This window comes from Chlorocebus sabaeus, chromosome 21 (assembly GCF_047675955.1).
Source record: "Chlorocebus sabaeus isolate Y175 chromosome 21, mChlSab1.0.hap1, whole genome shotgun sequence".
NCBI classification, from domain to species: domain Eukaryota; kingdom Metazoa; phylum Chordata; class Mammalia; order Primates; family Cercopithecidae; genus Chlorocebus; species Chlorocebus sabaeus.
Genome location: NC_132924.1, coordinates 111,552,014 through 111,564,929, shown reverse-complemented (window position 1 = coordinate 111,564,929; position 12,916 = coordinate 111,552,014). Strand labels below are relative to the sequence as shown.

At 38.0% G+C, this 12,916-nt stretch overlaps 1 protein-coding gene and 1 pseudogene across 2 annotated transcripts in view; one reads left to right on the top strand and one right to left on the bottom strand.

Moving 5' to 3' along the window:
• The window catches only part of LOC103226979 (transcription intermediary factor 1-alpha), a 121,911-nt gene that overhangs the window by 86,385 nt on the left and 22,610 nt on the right, over positions 1 to 12,916 (bottom strand). The window lies entirely within an intron of this gene.
• LOC119621599 (small ribosomal subunit protein eS1 pseudogene) lies at positions 2,539 to 6,453 on the top strand (annotated as a pseudogene).

Below are 12,916 nucleotides of genomic sequence, written 5' to 3'. Positions count from 1 at the left end.
CTTCTATTCAGAACTGTTTTAGTGAGTGCAAAAAGACACAATTAAAAAAAAAAAATCCAGATTGGAAAGAAAGAATTATATTCACAGGTGATGTGATTGTATAAGCAAAAAGTCCTAAAGCATTCCCCAAAAAACGCTACATAAAATAGGGGTAATATTAACAAAAGATATGCAGGACATGTATAGTAAAAACCACAAAACGAAGATTAAAGAAGACTTAAATAGAGACATTAAAAACATTATTAGATTGGTAGACTCAATACGGTCGAGATTTTCCATGTCTCCAAACTGACCTCAAGATTCAATGCAATCCCAATTAAAATCCCAGCAGGGTATCTTTTTGTAGTAACTGACAAACTGACACCAAAATTTAATGAAAATGCAAAAGACAGAGAATAGCAATAACAATTCAAAAAATACCCAATTTGGAGGACTTATGCTCCTTGATTTCAAGATTTACTATGGATAGAGCTACAGTAATTCAAACAGAGTGGTATTCGAGAAAGGAGAGAAATACCAACAATGAAACAGAATAGAGTCCAAAAACAGACATATACATATAGATTATATAACAAGCATTTAATCAGAGTCTCAAAAGGATGGACTGAGAGAAAACAAAATGGGCAAGAATTTTGTAGAAGTGAAGTAACAGAGCCTACAAGTTTCCCAAGTCCAATGACTTCCAAGTAGAATAAAAAGAAACTAACATCTAAATATATCACACTAGACTGGACATGGTGGCTCATGCCTGTAATTGCAACATTTTGGGAAGCTGAAGCAGGAGGATTGCTTGAGGCCAGGAGTTTGAGACTAGCCTGGGCAACACAATAAGACCCTATCACTGTAAAAAAAAAAATAAAGAAAACAAATATGCCATCCTAAAACTGCAGAAATCAAAGACAAAGAGAAGCCTTAAATACAAAGAAAAAAGGATGAATTATCATGAAAAAAGACAAAAGTAGGACTGTTAGCCTACTTCTCGTCAGCTACAACATAAGTCAGAAGACAGTAGAAGGCTGTCTTCCAAGTGCAAAAATTGCCTAACTAGAATCCTAAATCCAGCAGAAATATTGTTAAAGACTAAGATGCATTAGTTGAAACAGACTGTCAGAATCAATAATAAAATCCCACAATATGCTGCTATGTTGTCAATTTGATACATTTTGTAGGTTCACTACTTTTAGAGTTTACTTTTTGTTTAGATATAAACTTATTTTTGAACATGTAAAACATTTATGTGGGTTCAAAAGTAAAAAACTGTATTAAATAAGTATAGCAAATCTCTTCCATCTTTATCACTCAAATCCATTTGCCCTACTTCACCTTCCCTATAAATAATCATTTTTATTAAGCCGTGTTTTCTGGTATCTGGGTGTTCTTTTCCCTTTTTCCTAGAAGTTCTTCTTGCAAAAAACACTATACTGCAGCTTTTTGTTGTTGTTGTTGTTGTTTTCACTTAACAATACATCCTGGTGATCACTCCAAAACAGTAAATACAGATCTACCTGCATTCTTTTTCCCCCCACATTGTATGTACCTCAGTCTTTTTTACAGCTTATTTTCCATCTTCTGCTATTACAATGATGACTCAATGAATAACTCTGTCTACATGTCACTTTACTAGTGGCAGATGTACCCTTAAAATAAATTCTTAGAAGTGGGTTTGTGGGTCAAAGGATAAAAGAACCTGCAATTTTGTTAGAAACAACCAAATGCACTTATTGGAAATGTATAACAATATCCAGTTTCTCAAAGTCTCAAATAGAGTATGTTAACAAACATTTGGATTTTTGCCTGATAGGTCAAAAAGAGCTATATTGGTATAGTTGTAGTTGACACACTCCTTATTGTAAGGTTTAACTTCTTTCTTTTTGTTGTTGTTTCTTCTTTTTTTCTTTTTTAAAATACAGATGGGGGTCTTGCTTTGTTGCCCAGGCTGGTTTTGAACTCTTGCCATCAAGTGGTCCTCCTGCCTCAACCTCCCAAAGTGCTGGGATTACAGGCATGAGTCACCACTCATATTAATCATAGAAGTAATTCCAGATTAAGAGAAACATGGCCAGGTGTGGTGGCTCACGCCTGTAATCCTAATACTTTGGGAGGCCAAGGCGGGAGGGTCACTAGAGGACAGCTGTTCAAGAGCAGCCTGGGCAACACAGTGAGACCCTGTCTCTATTTAAAAAATAATAACACCAGGCTTGGTGGCTCATGCCTGTAATCCCAGCACTTTGGGAGGTGGAGGCGGGCAGATTACCTGAGGTCAGGAGTTTGAGACCAGACTGGCCAACATGGTGAAGCCTCGTCTCTACTAAAAATACAAAAATTAGCTGGGCGTGGTGGCGGGCGCCTGTAATCCCAGCTACTTGGGACGCTGAGGCGAGATAATCGCTTGAACCCAGGAGGCGGAGTTTCTAGTGAGCTGAGATCACGCCATTGCACTCCAGCCTGGGCAACAACAGCGAAACTCCATCTCCAAAATAATAATAATAATAACAAGAATAAACAGATATAAAGGGCATTTTTGGGAAAAGGGGAAAAATGGAAGATGGACTTGTATTAGACTATTGGGAAATAATGCCTATTTTAGACAGCTGTGATAAGGTTATTGGTATTATCAACGTGACTGTCTTACCTTTGTAAGAGACTGGCATGCATAAACCAGCTACCATGACCCATTCCATAGTCCTGCTGCAACATGGGGACAGCATTCTTAAAGTGGCTCACTGTTGCTATAGTGAACAGTAAAGACTTTGTGCTCTAAAATTTTGGGGTGTGATTTAATTGGTATGGCAGTTCCCTGAGGATCAGCAGAGACTGTTGGCTACATTTGACCCCCTTAGGCTTAGGGCGGCTTCTCTGGTGACATCTGTCAGAACATTTAAAAAGGAATGCACACTATTTTTAAAAAATCTAGACATTTAAAAATATCCGAGAAGCTGCAAGCAGATACAGAGATAATGGGACAGAAACTTCAGTAACACATATAACAAAGAACAAAGACTTCACAAAAATTGCTTGGAAAAGTCACTATGCTAATAGACAACTTTAGACCTCAACAAACAACAAAATAAATCCCTGAGTAGAAGGAGAATCTGTTTTCCAGAGTTACCACCACATTATAATACTTAAATTGTTTGGTTCTCGACAAACTAATTATAAATCATAGAAAGCACATAACTGGTTTATAAGAAAAAAATAATTTGACAGAAAACTATCCCTGGGACAGCCCAGACAGTAAAACTACTAGTCAAAGATGTTAAATCAACTGTCTCAAATATGCTCAATGATGTAAAAGAAACTATGCTTAAAGAGCTAAAGCATATCAGAAGAGTGTATGAACAAAAAGGGAATGTTAGTAAAGAGACACACATTACAGAAAAGAACCCAAAAGAAATTCTGAAGCTGAAAAGCCTAAGAGCTAAATGAAAAATTCATACAGCAGTGCAATGGTAGATTTGAGCAGGCAGAAGAATCAGCAAACTTGAAGATAAAAAAATTGAAATTATCCAGTCTGAAGATTAAAATGAAAGAAATAAAGAAAAAATTAACAGCACCTAAGGCACCTATGGAAAACCATTGAAACAAGTCCTAGAAGAGAAAGAGGCAAACGACATATGGAATAATTAATACCCAAAAACTTCCTAAATTTGATGAAGAACATGAATCCATGCATGCAAGATGCTCAATAAGCTCCAAGCAGGATAAACTCAGATATTGTTACTGTGGTAACTTTAGAACTGTAATTTTCCAACTTGTAAGGGATGGCTTATTTTTGCTTCTTGATGGCTGGCACAGTCCATTTGAGACTTTCCCCAAACTATTCTGCAAGAGCAGTAGCCTCTCCCTTCATCAAGCACTCCCCTGGCTCCACAGACTGAAAGTTGATTCTGGTCATTTTTTCCAGCTTACTGGTTGTTTCAATGTTAAGGATTAACTCCTAGAGATTCCTACTCTGCTACTTTGCAGGATGTCCCCTTCACCAAAATTAAAACTACAGTACATCAAAGGACATTATCAAGAGGGTAAAAAGACAACCCAAAGAATGGGAGAAAATATTTGCGAATCATGTATCTTGCAAGTGCTTAGTATTCAGAATATATAAACTTTTACAACAAAAATTCAAAAATAGGTAAAGAACTTGAATAGACATTTCTTTTCTTTGAGACAGAGTCTTATCCTGTTGCCCAGGCTGGAGAACAGTGATACAATCACAGCTCACTGCAGCCTCTACCTCCTGGGCTCAAGTGTTCCTCCTGCCTCAGCCTCCTGAGTAGCTGGGACTACAGGCACACACCACCATGCCTGGCTAAATTTTTTTACTTTTATTTTTGTAGAGATAGGGTCTCCCTATGTTGCTCAGTCTGGTCTTGAACTCCTGGGCTCAAGTGATCCTTCCACCTCAGACTCCCAAATAGCTGGGATTATAAGTGTTGAGCCACTGTGCCTATCCGACATTTCACCAAAGAAGATTAAAAAAAACAGTAACCAACAAGCACATGAAATGATTTTCAACATCATTTGGGAAATGCAAATCAAAACCACAATGAAATTTATCACTTCACACCCACTGGGGATGGCTTTCATCCAAAAAATTAAAGGAAAAATAAATGTTATCCAGGATGTGGAGAAATTAGAACTCTTGTGCATTGCTGACACGATGCAAAATGGTGGAGCTGCTATGGTAAACAGTTTGGTAGTGCACCAAAAAGCTAACAGTCATTCTACTCCTACACACCCAAAAAGAACTGAAAACAGGGACTAACAGATACTTGGACATCAACGTTCATAGCAGTATTATTCATAAGAGCTAAAGAGTAGACAGCCTAAATATTCACTAAAAGACCAATGTGTAAATCAAATGTGCTATACCCTTACAATGGAGTATTACTTACCCATAAGAAGTGAAATCTGATATACGAGCTACACTATAGATAAAACTTGAAAACGTTATGCTAAAGGAAATTGGTCAGACCAGAAAAGGACAAATATTGTATAATTCTATTTGTATGAGGTTCTAGAACAGGAAAACTCACAAGGACAGAAGGAAAGAGGAGCAGCACGATAGCGACTGTCAAGAACAAGTGCCTTACGAAAGGCAGCAAAGGCAGCCAAGAAGGTATTTGATCCATTTTCTTAGAAAGATTGTTATGATGTGAAAACTCCTGCTATGTCCAAGAAATATCGGAAAGACACTAGTCATCAGAACTCAAGGAACAAAAATTGCATCTGACAGTCTCAAGGGTTATGTGTTTGAAGCGAGTCTTGTTGACTTGCAGAATGATGAAGTTGCATTTAGAAAATTCAAGTTGATTACCGAAGATGTTCAGGCCAAAAGCTGCCTGATTTAACTTCCATGGCATGGGTCTTACTCCGTGACAAAATGTGTTCCATGGTCAAAAAATGGCAGACCATGATTGAAGCTCATGTTGACATCAAGACTACTACTGATGATTATTTGTTTCATCTGTTCTGTGTTGGTTTTATGAAAAAACCAATAATCAGATATGGAAGATCTCTTATGCTCTGCACCAACAGGTCTGCCAAATCCAGAAGAAGATACTGGAAATCATGACCTAAGAGGCACAGACAAATGACGTGAAAGATGTGGTCAATACATTGATTCCGGATAGCACTGGAAAAGACACAGAAAAGGCTTGCCAATCTATTTATCCTCTCCAAGATGTCTTCAGTAGAAAAGTAAAAATGCTGAAGAACCCCAGGTTTGAACTGTAAAAACTCATGGAGCTTCATAGTGAAGGTAGCAGTTCTGGAAAAGCCACTGGGGATGAGACACATGCTAAAGTTGAATCAGCTGATGGATATGAACCACAGTCTAATAATCTGTTTTCTAATTGTGGCAAATAAAAAGTTCTATTTGTGAAAGTAGAAAAGAGGTTACAAGTGGCTAGGAGGAAGGGGCAATAGGGAGGAATTCTTGCTTAACGGGTAAAGAAGTTCTGCTCAAAAAAGCTGAAAATTCTAAGAATCAGAGCGCCTCTTCTCCTCCAAAAGATCGCAGTTCCTCACCAGCAACAGAACAAAGCTGGACGGAGAATGACTTTGACGAGTTGACAGAAGTAGGCTTCAGAAGGTCGGTAATAACAAACTTCTCCGAGCTAAAGGAGGATGTTCGAACCCATCGCAAGGAAGCTAAAAACCTTGAAAAAAGATTAGACGAATGGCTAACTAGAATAAACAGTGTAGAGAAGACCTTATATGACCTGATGGAGCTGAAAACCACGGCACAAGAACTACGTGATGCATGCACAAGCTTCAGTAGCTGATTCGATCAAGTGGAAGAAAGGGTATCAGTGATTAATGATCAAATTAATGAAATGAAACGAGAAGAGAAATTTAGAGAAAAAAGTAAAAAGAAACGAACAAAGCCTCCAAGAAATATGCGACTATGTGAAAAGACCAAATCTACGTTTGACTGGTGTACCTGAAAGTGATGGGGAGAATGGAACTAAGCTGGAAAACACTCTTCAGGAGGATATTATCCAGTAGAACTTCCCCAACCTAGCAAGGCAGGCCAACATTCAAATTCAGGAAATATAGAGACCACCACAAAGATACTCCTCGAGAAGAGCAACCCCAAGACACATAATTATCAGATTCACCAAGGTTGAAATGAAGGAAAAAAATGTTAAGGACAGCCAGAGAAAAAGGTCAGGTTACCCACAAAGGGAACCCCATCAGACTAACAGCGGATCTCTTGGCAGAAACTCTATACGCCAGAAGAGAGTAGGGGCCAATATTCAACACTCTTAAAGAAAAGAATTTTCAACCCAGAATTTCATATCCAGTCAAACTAAGCTTCATAGGTGAAGGAGAAATAAAATCCCATACAAACAAGCAAATGCTGAGAGATTTTGTCACCACCAGGCCTGCCTTACAAGAGCTCCTAAAGAAAGCACTAAACATGGAAAGGAACAACCAGTACCAGCCACTGCAAAAACATGCCAAATTGTAATGACCATCGATGCTAGGAAGAAACTGCATCAACTAACGGGCAAAATAACCAGCTAATATCATAATGACAGGATCAAATTCACACATAACAATATTAACCTTAAATGTAAATAGGCTAAATGCCCCAATTAAAAGACACAGACTGGCAAATCGGATAAAGAGTCAAGACCCATCAGTGTGCTATAATCAGGAGACCCATCTCACGAGCAGAGACACACATAGGCTCAAAATAAAGGGATGGACGAAGATCTACCAAGCAAATAGAAAGCAAAAAAAAGCAGGGGTTGCAATCCTAGTCTCTGATTAAACAGACTTTAAACCAACAAAGATCAAAAGAGAAGAAGGTCATTACATAATGATAAAGGGATCAATTCAACAAGAAGAGCTAACTATGCTAAATATATATGCACCCAATACAGGAGCACCCAGATTCACAAAGCAAGTCCTTAGAGACCTACAAAGAAACTTAGACTCCCACACAATAATAAAGGGAGAATTTAACACTCCACTGTCAAAATTAGACAGATCAATGAGACAGAAGGTTAACAAGCATATCCAAGACCTCAGCTCTGCACCAAGCAGACCTAATAGACATCTACAGAACTCTCCACCCCAAATCAACAGAATATACATTCTTCTCAGCACCACATCACACTTATTCCAAAATTGACCACATAGTTGGAAGTAAAGCACTCCTCAGCAAATGTAAAAGAACAGAAATCACAACAAACTGTCTCTCAGACCACAGTGCAATCAAACTAGAACTCAGGATTAAGAAACTCACTCAAAAACCACACAACTACATGAAAACTGAAAAACCTGCTCCTGAAAGACTACTGGGTACATAACGAAATGAAGGCAGAAATAAAGATGTTCTTTGAAACCAAAGAGAACAAAGACACAACGTACCAGAATCTCTGGGACACATTTAAAGCAGTGTGTACAGGGAAATTTATAGCACTAAATGCCCACAAGAGAAAGCAGGAAAGACCTAAAATCAACACCCTAACATCACAATTAAAGGAACTAGAGAAGCAAGAGCAAACAAATTCAAAAGCTAGCAGAAGGCAAGAAATAACTAAGATCAGAGCAGAACTGAAGGAGACAGAGACACAAAAAACCCTTCAAAAAAAAAAAAAAAAAAATTTCAATGAATCCAGGAGCTGGTTTTTTGAAAAGATCAACAAAATAGACCGCTAGCAAGACTAACAAACAAGAAAAGAGAGAAGAATCAAATAGATGCAATAAAAAAATGATAAAGGGGATATCACCACTGATCCCACAGAAATACAAACTACCATCAGAGAATACTATAAACACCTCTATGCAAATAAGCTAGAAAATCTAGAAGAAATGAATAAATTCCTGGACACATACACCCTCCCGAGACTAAACCAGGAAGAAGTTGAATCTCTGAATAGACCAATAACAGGCTCTTAAGTTGAGGCAATAATTAATAGCCTATCAACCAAAAAAAGGCCAGGACCAGATGGATTCACAGCCAAATTTTACCAGAGGTACAAAAAGGAGCTGGTACCATTCCTTCTGAAACTATTCCAATCAATAGAAAAAGAGGGAATCCTCCCTAACTCATTTTATAAGGCCAGTATCATACTGATACTAAAGCCTGGCAGAGACACAACAAAAAAAAGAGAATTTTAGACCAATATCCCTGATGAACATCAATGCGAAAATCCTCAATAAAATACTGGCAAACTGAATCCAGCAGCACTTCAAAAAGCTTATCCACCATGATCTAGTTGGCTTCATCCCTCGGATGCAAGGCTGGTTCAACATATGCATATCGATAAACGTAATCCATCACATAAACAGAACCAAAGACAAAAACCACATGATTATCCTAATAGATGCAGAAAAGGCCTTTGACAAAATTCAACAGTCCTTCATCCTAAAAACTCTCAATAAACTAGGTATTGATGGAATGTATCTCAAAATAATAAATGATGGAATGTATCTATTTATGACAAACCCACAGTCAATATCATACTGAACGGGCAAAAACTGGAAGCATCCCCTTTGAAAACTGGCACAAGACAGGGATGGCCCCTCTCACCACTCCTATTCAACATAGTGTTGGAAGTTCTGGCCACGGCAATCAGGGAAGAGAAAGAAATAAAGGGTATTCAATTAGGAAAAGAGGAAGTCAAATTGCCCCTGTTTGCAGATGACATGATTGTATACTTAGAAAACTCCATCGTCTCAGCCCCAAATCTCTTTAAACTGATAAGCAACTTCAGCAAAGTCTCAGGATACAAAATCAATGTGCAAAAATCACAAGCATTCCTATACACCAATAACAGACAAACAGCGCCAAATCATGAGTGAACTCCCATTCACAATTGCTTCAAAGAGAATAAGATACCTAGTAATCCAACTTACAAGGGATATGAAGGACCTCTTCAAGGAGAACTACAACCCAGTGCTCAATGAAACAAAAGAGGACACAAATGGAAGAACATTCATTCCATGCTCATGGATAGGAAGAATCAATATTGTGAAAATGGCCACACTGCCCAAGGTAATTTATAGATTCAATGCCATCCCCATCAAGTTACCAATGACTTTCTTCACAGAACTGGAAAAAACTACTTTAAAGTTCATATGGAACCAAAAAAGAGCCTGCATTGACAAGACAATCCTAAGCAAAAAGAACAAAGCTGGAGACATCACACTACCTGACTTCAAACTATACTACTACAAGGCTACGGTAACCAAAACAGCATGGTACTGGTACCAAAACAGAGATAGACCAGTAGAACAGAACAGAGGCCTCAGAAATAACATTACACATCTACAACCATCTGATCTTTGACAAACCTGACAAAAACAAGAAATGGGGAAAGGATTCCCTATTCAATAAACAGTGCTGGAAAACTGGCTAGCCATACATAGAAAGCTGAAACTGGATCCCTTCCTTATACCTTACACAAAAATTAATTCAAGATGGATTACAGACTTAAATCTTAGACCTAAAACTGTAAATACCCTAGAAGAAAACCTAGGTAATACCATTCAGGACAAAGACATGGGCAAGGACTTCATGACTAAAACACCAAAAGCAATGGCAACAAAAGCCAAAATAGACAAATGGGATCTAATTAAAGTAAAGAACTTCTGCTCAGCAAAAGAAACTGCCATCAGAGTGAACAGGCAACCTACAGAATGGGAGAAAATTTTTGCAATCTACCCATCTGACAAAGGGCTAATATCCAGAATCTACAAAGAACTTAAATTTACAAGAAAAAAATCAAACCCCATCAAAAAGTGGGCAAAGGATATGAACAGACACTTTTCAAAAGAAAACATTTATGCAGCCAATAGACACATGAAAAATGTTCATTGTCACTGGTCATCAAAGAAATACAAATCAAAACCACAATGAGATACCATCTCACACCAGTTAGAATGACGATCATTAAAAAGTCAGGAAACAACAGGTGCTGGAGAGGATGTAGAGAAACAGGAACGCTTTTACACTGTGGGTGGGAGTGTAAACTAGTTCAACGATTGTGGAAGACAGTGTGGAGATTCCTCAAGGATCTAGAACTAGAAATACTATTTGACCCAGTCATCCCATTACTGGGTATATACCCAAAGGAGTATAAATCATGCTACCATAAAGACACACGCACACGTATGTTTACTGTGGCACTATTCACAATAGCAAAGACTTGGAACCAACCCAAATGTCCATCAATGATAGACTGGATTAAGAAAATGTGGCACATATACACCATGGAATACTTTGCAGCCATTAAAAAAAGGATGTCCTTTGTAGGGACATGGATGAAGCTGGAAACCTTAATTCTGAGTAAAAAACCACAAGGACAGAAAACCAAACACTCTATATTCTCACTCATAGGTGGGTACTGATCAATGAGAACACTTGGACACAGGGCGGGGAACATCACACACCGGGGCCTGTCGTGGGATGAGGGAATGGGGGAGGGATAGCATTAAGAGAAATACCTAATATAAATGACAAGTTAATGGGTGCGGCAAACCAACATGACACATGTATACATATGTAACAAACCTGCACACTGTAAAGTATAATTAAAAAAAAAAAAAAAAGTAGTTCTGCTCAGAATGATGAAAAAGTTCTGGAAACAGTAGTGAAAGTTACAGAACACTATGAATGTACTTAATACCACAGAATTATATATTTCAATATGATTAAAGTAGTACATTTTATGTTATATTTTACTGTAAAAAAAAAAGTACTCAAAACTTTGACAAGGCATAGTAAAATACACCCAAATAGAAGAAAATTAATAAAATGAAATAGAACTATTAATGTATTTTTTCAAAGAAACCAGTAAAATTGAAAATCCATATTGAGGAAAGAGAAAGAAATAGGGAAGGCCTATAAAATCAGCACCAGAAATGCAAAAGAAAATTTCATAACTTTAGATGATACAAAGAATTACCAAGAGGTTAGTATCAACTACCTGTATCAAAAAAAATTGAAAATTTATATAAAATGTACAAATTCCTAGAAAAAAAGAAACTGTCTACCATAGTCTCTCAAGTAGAAGAGTCCTATAGATAAACCTTTAAGAAAACTGAATCCAGAGTTAAAATCTTCCCACAAAGAAAGGCCCAGTCCCTGACTGCTACCATATATTCAAGAAATACTTTAATTTCAATCTTACACAAATTCCTTCAGAGAAATGAAGTAAGTAGCATACTGTAATCCATTTTATGAAGTTCGCCTAACTCTACAAGAAAACTCATAAGGGAAGTATTACGAAGAAAAACCACAGGCCAAGGTAATTCATAAACATAAAAGCAATAAACAAAGTATTAGCAAACCAAATCCTACAGCACTAAGTAGACTTCTGCCTAGGAAAGTAAGGTTATTTTCTATTAGAAAATCAATTCTTAGAACTCACCACCTAACAGATTAAAGGAAAAATTATGCTTTCACTAGATACATAAGAAAAAGTATATTTAAAAGAAAAATCTAAGGCCGGGTGTGGTGGCTCATGCCTATAATCCCAGCACTCTGAGGGTAGGAGTTCCAGACCAGTCTGACCAACATGGTGAAATCCCATCTCTACGAAAAATACAAAATTAGCCAGGCGTGGTGGCGCATGCCTGTAATCCCAGCTACTCGGGAGGCTGAGGCAGGAGAATCACTTGAACCTGGGAGGCGGAGGCTGCAGTGAGATGAGATCACGCCACTGCACTCCAGCCTGGGCAACAAGAGCGAAACTCCATCTCCAAAAAAAAAAAAATCTATGATAAAAAAGATACACACATACACACACACACACACACATATACACACACGCCTCTGTGAATATTAGGAAATAAATGGGGAGGTATATGGCCTAGAATTGAGGTTCAATATTAGGTACTACCTTGATTCTGGCAAAATTGGGAGGACCTTGAACAGCCTAACCACAAGTTCTCCTTCCCACTCTACTTTCACAGATAGGGTCCCTTAACCAAATACTCTTTATCAAAGCAACCAGGCACAATTTCTGCTTATGCTTAAATATTGAGTTTCAGTTCCTTGCCAGCCAATAGAGTTATTCAAACAAGCCAATCCCATCATCCTGTGGGAACCAGGGGCACCCCCGATTTCATGATAATACATAAAAAGGCTACCTCCCAGAGTCCCTGTTGGTTCACTCCATTCCAAGTGCAACCATCATGTGGCCCCCCCTGGCAATGTAGTGTCCTCCCCAGGGCTATGTAAGTCTATGTGACTAATAAACTGTTGTCAATTTCATCTGTCCAGTGTCAGATGTTATGTACTGGGCCAACCTCATAACCCTAGGGCAGGAATCCCTCCCTCACCAATGGGAGTATCTATACACTTATAAAAGATCTACATAATATCCTACAGCAAACTTCTTATTTAATGGTGTAATGTTGAAGCTTCCTTTCTGAGATCAGAATAAGATAAAGATAT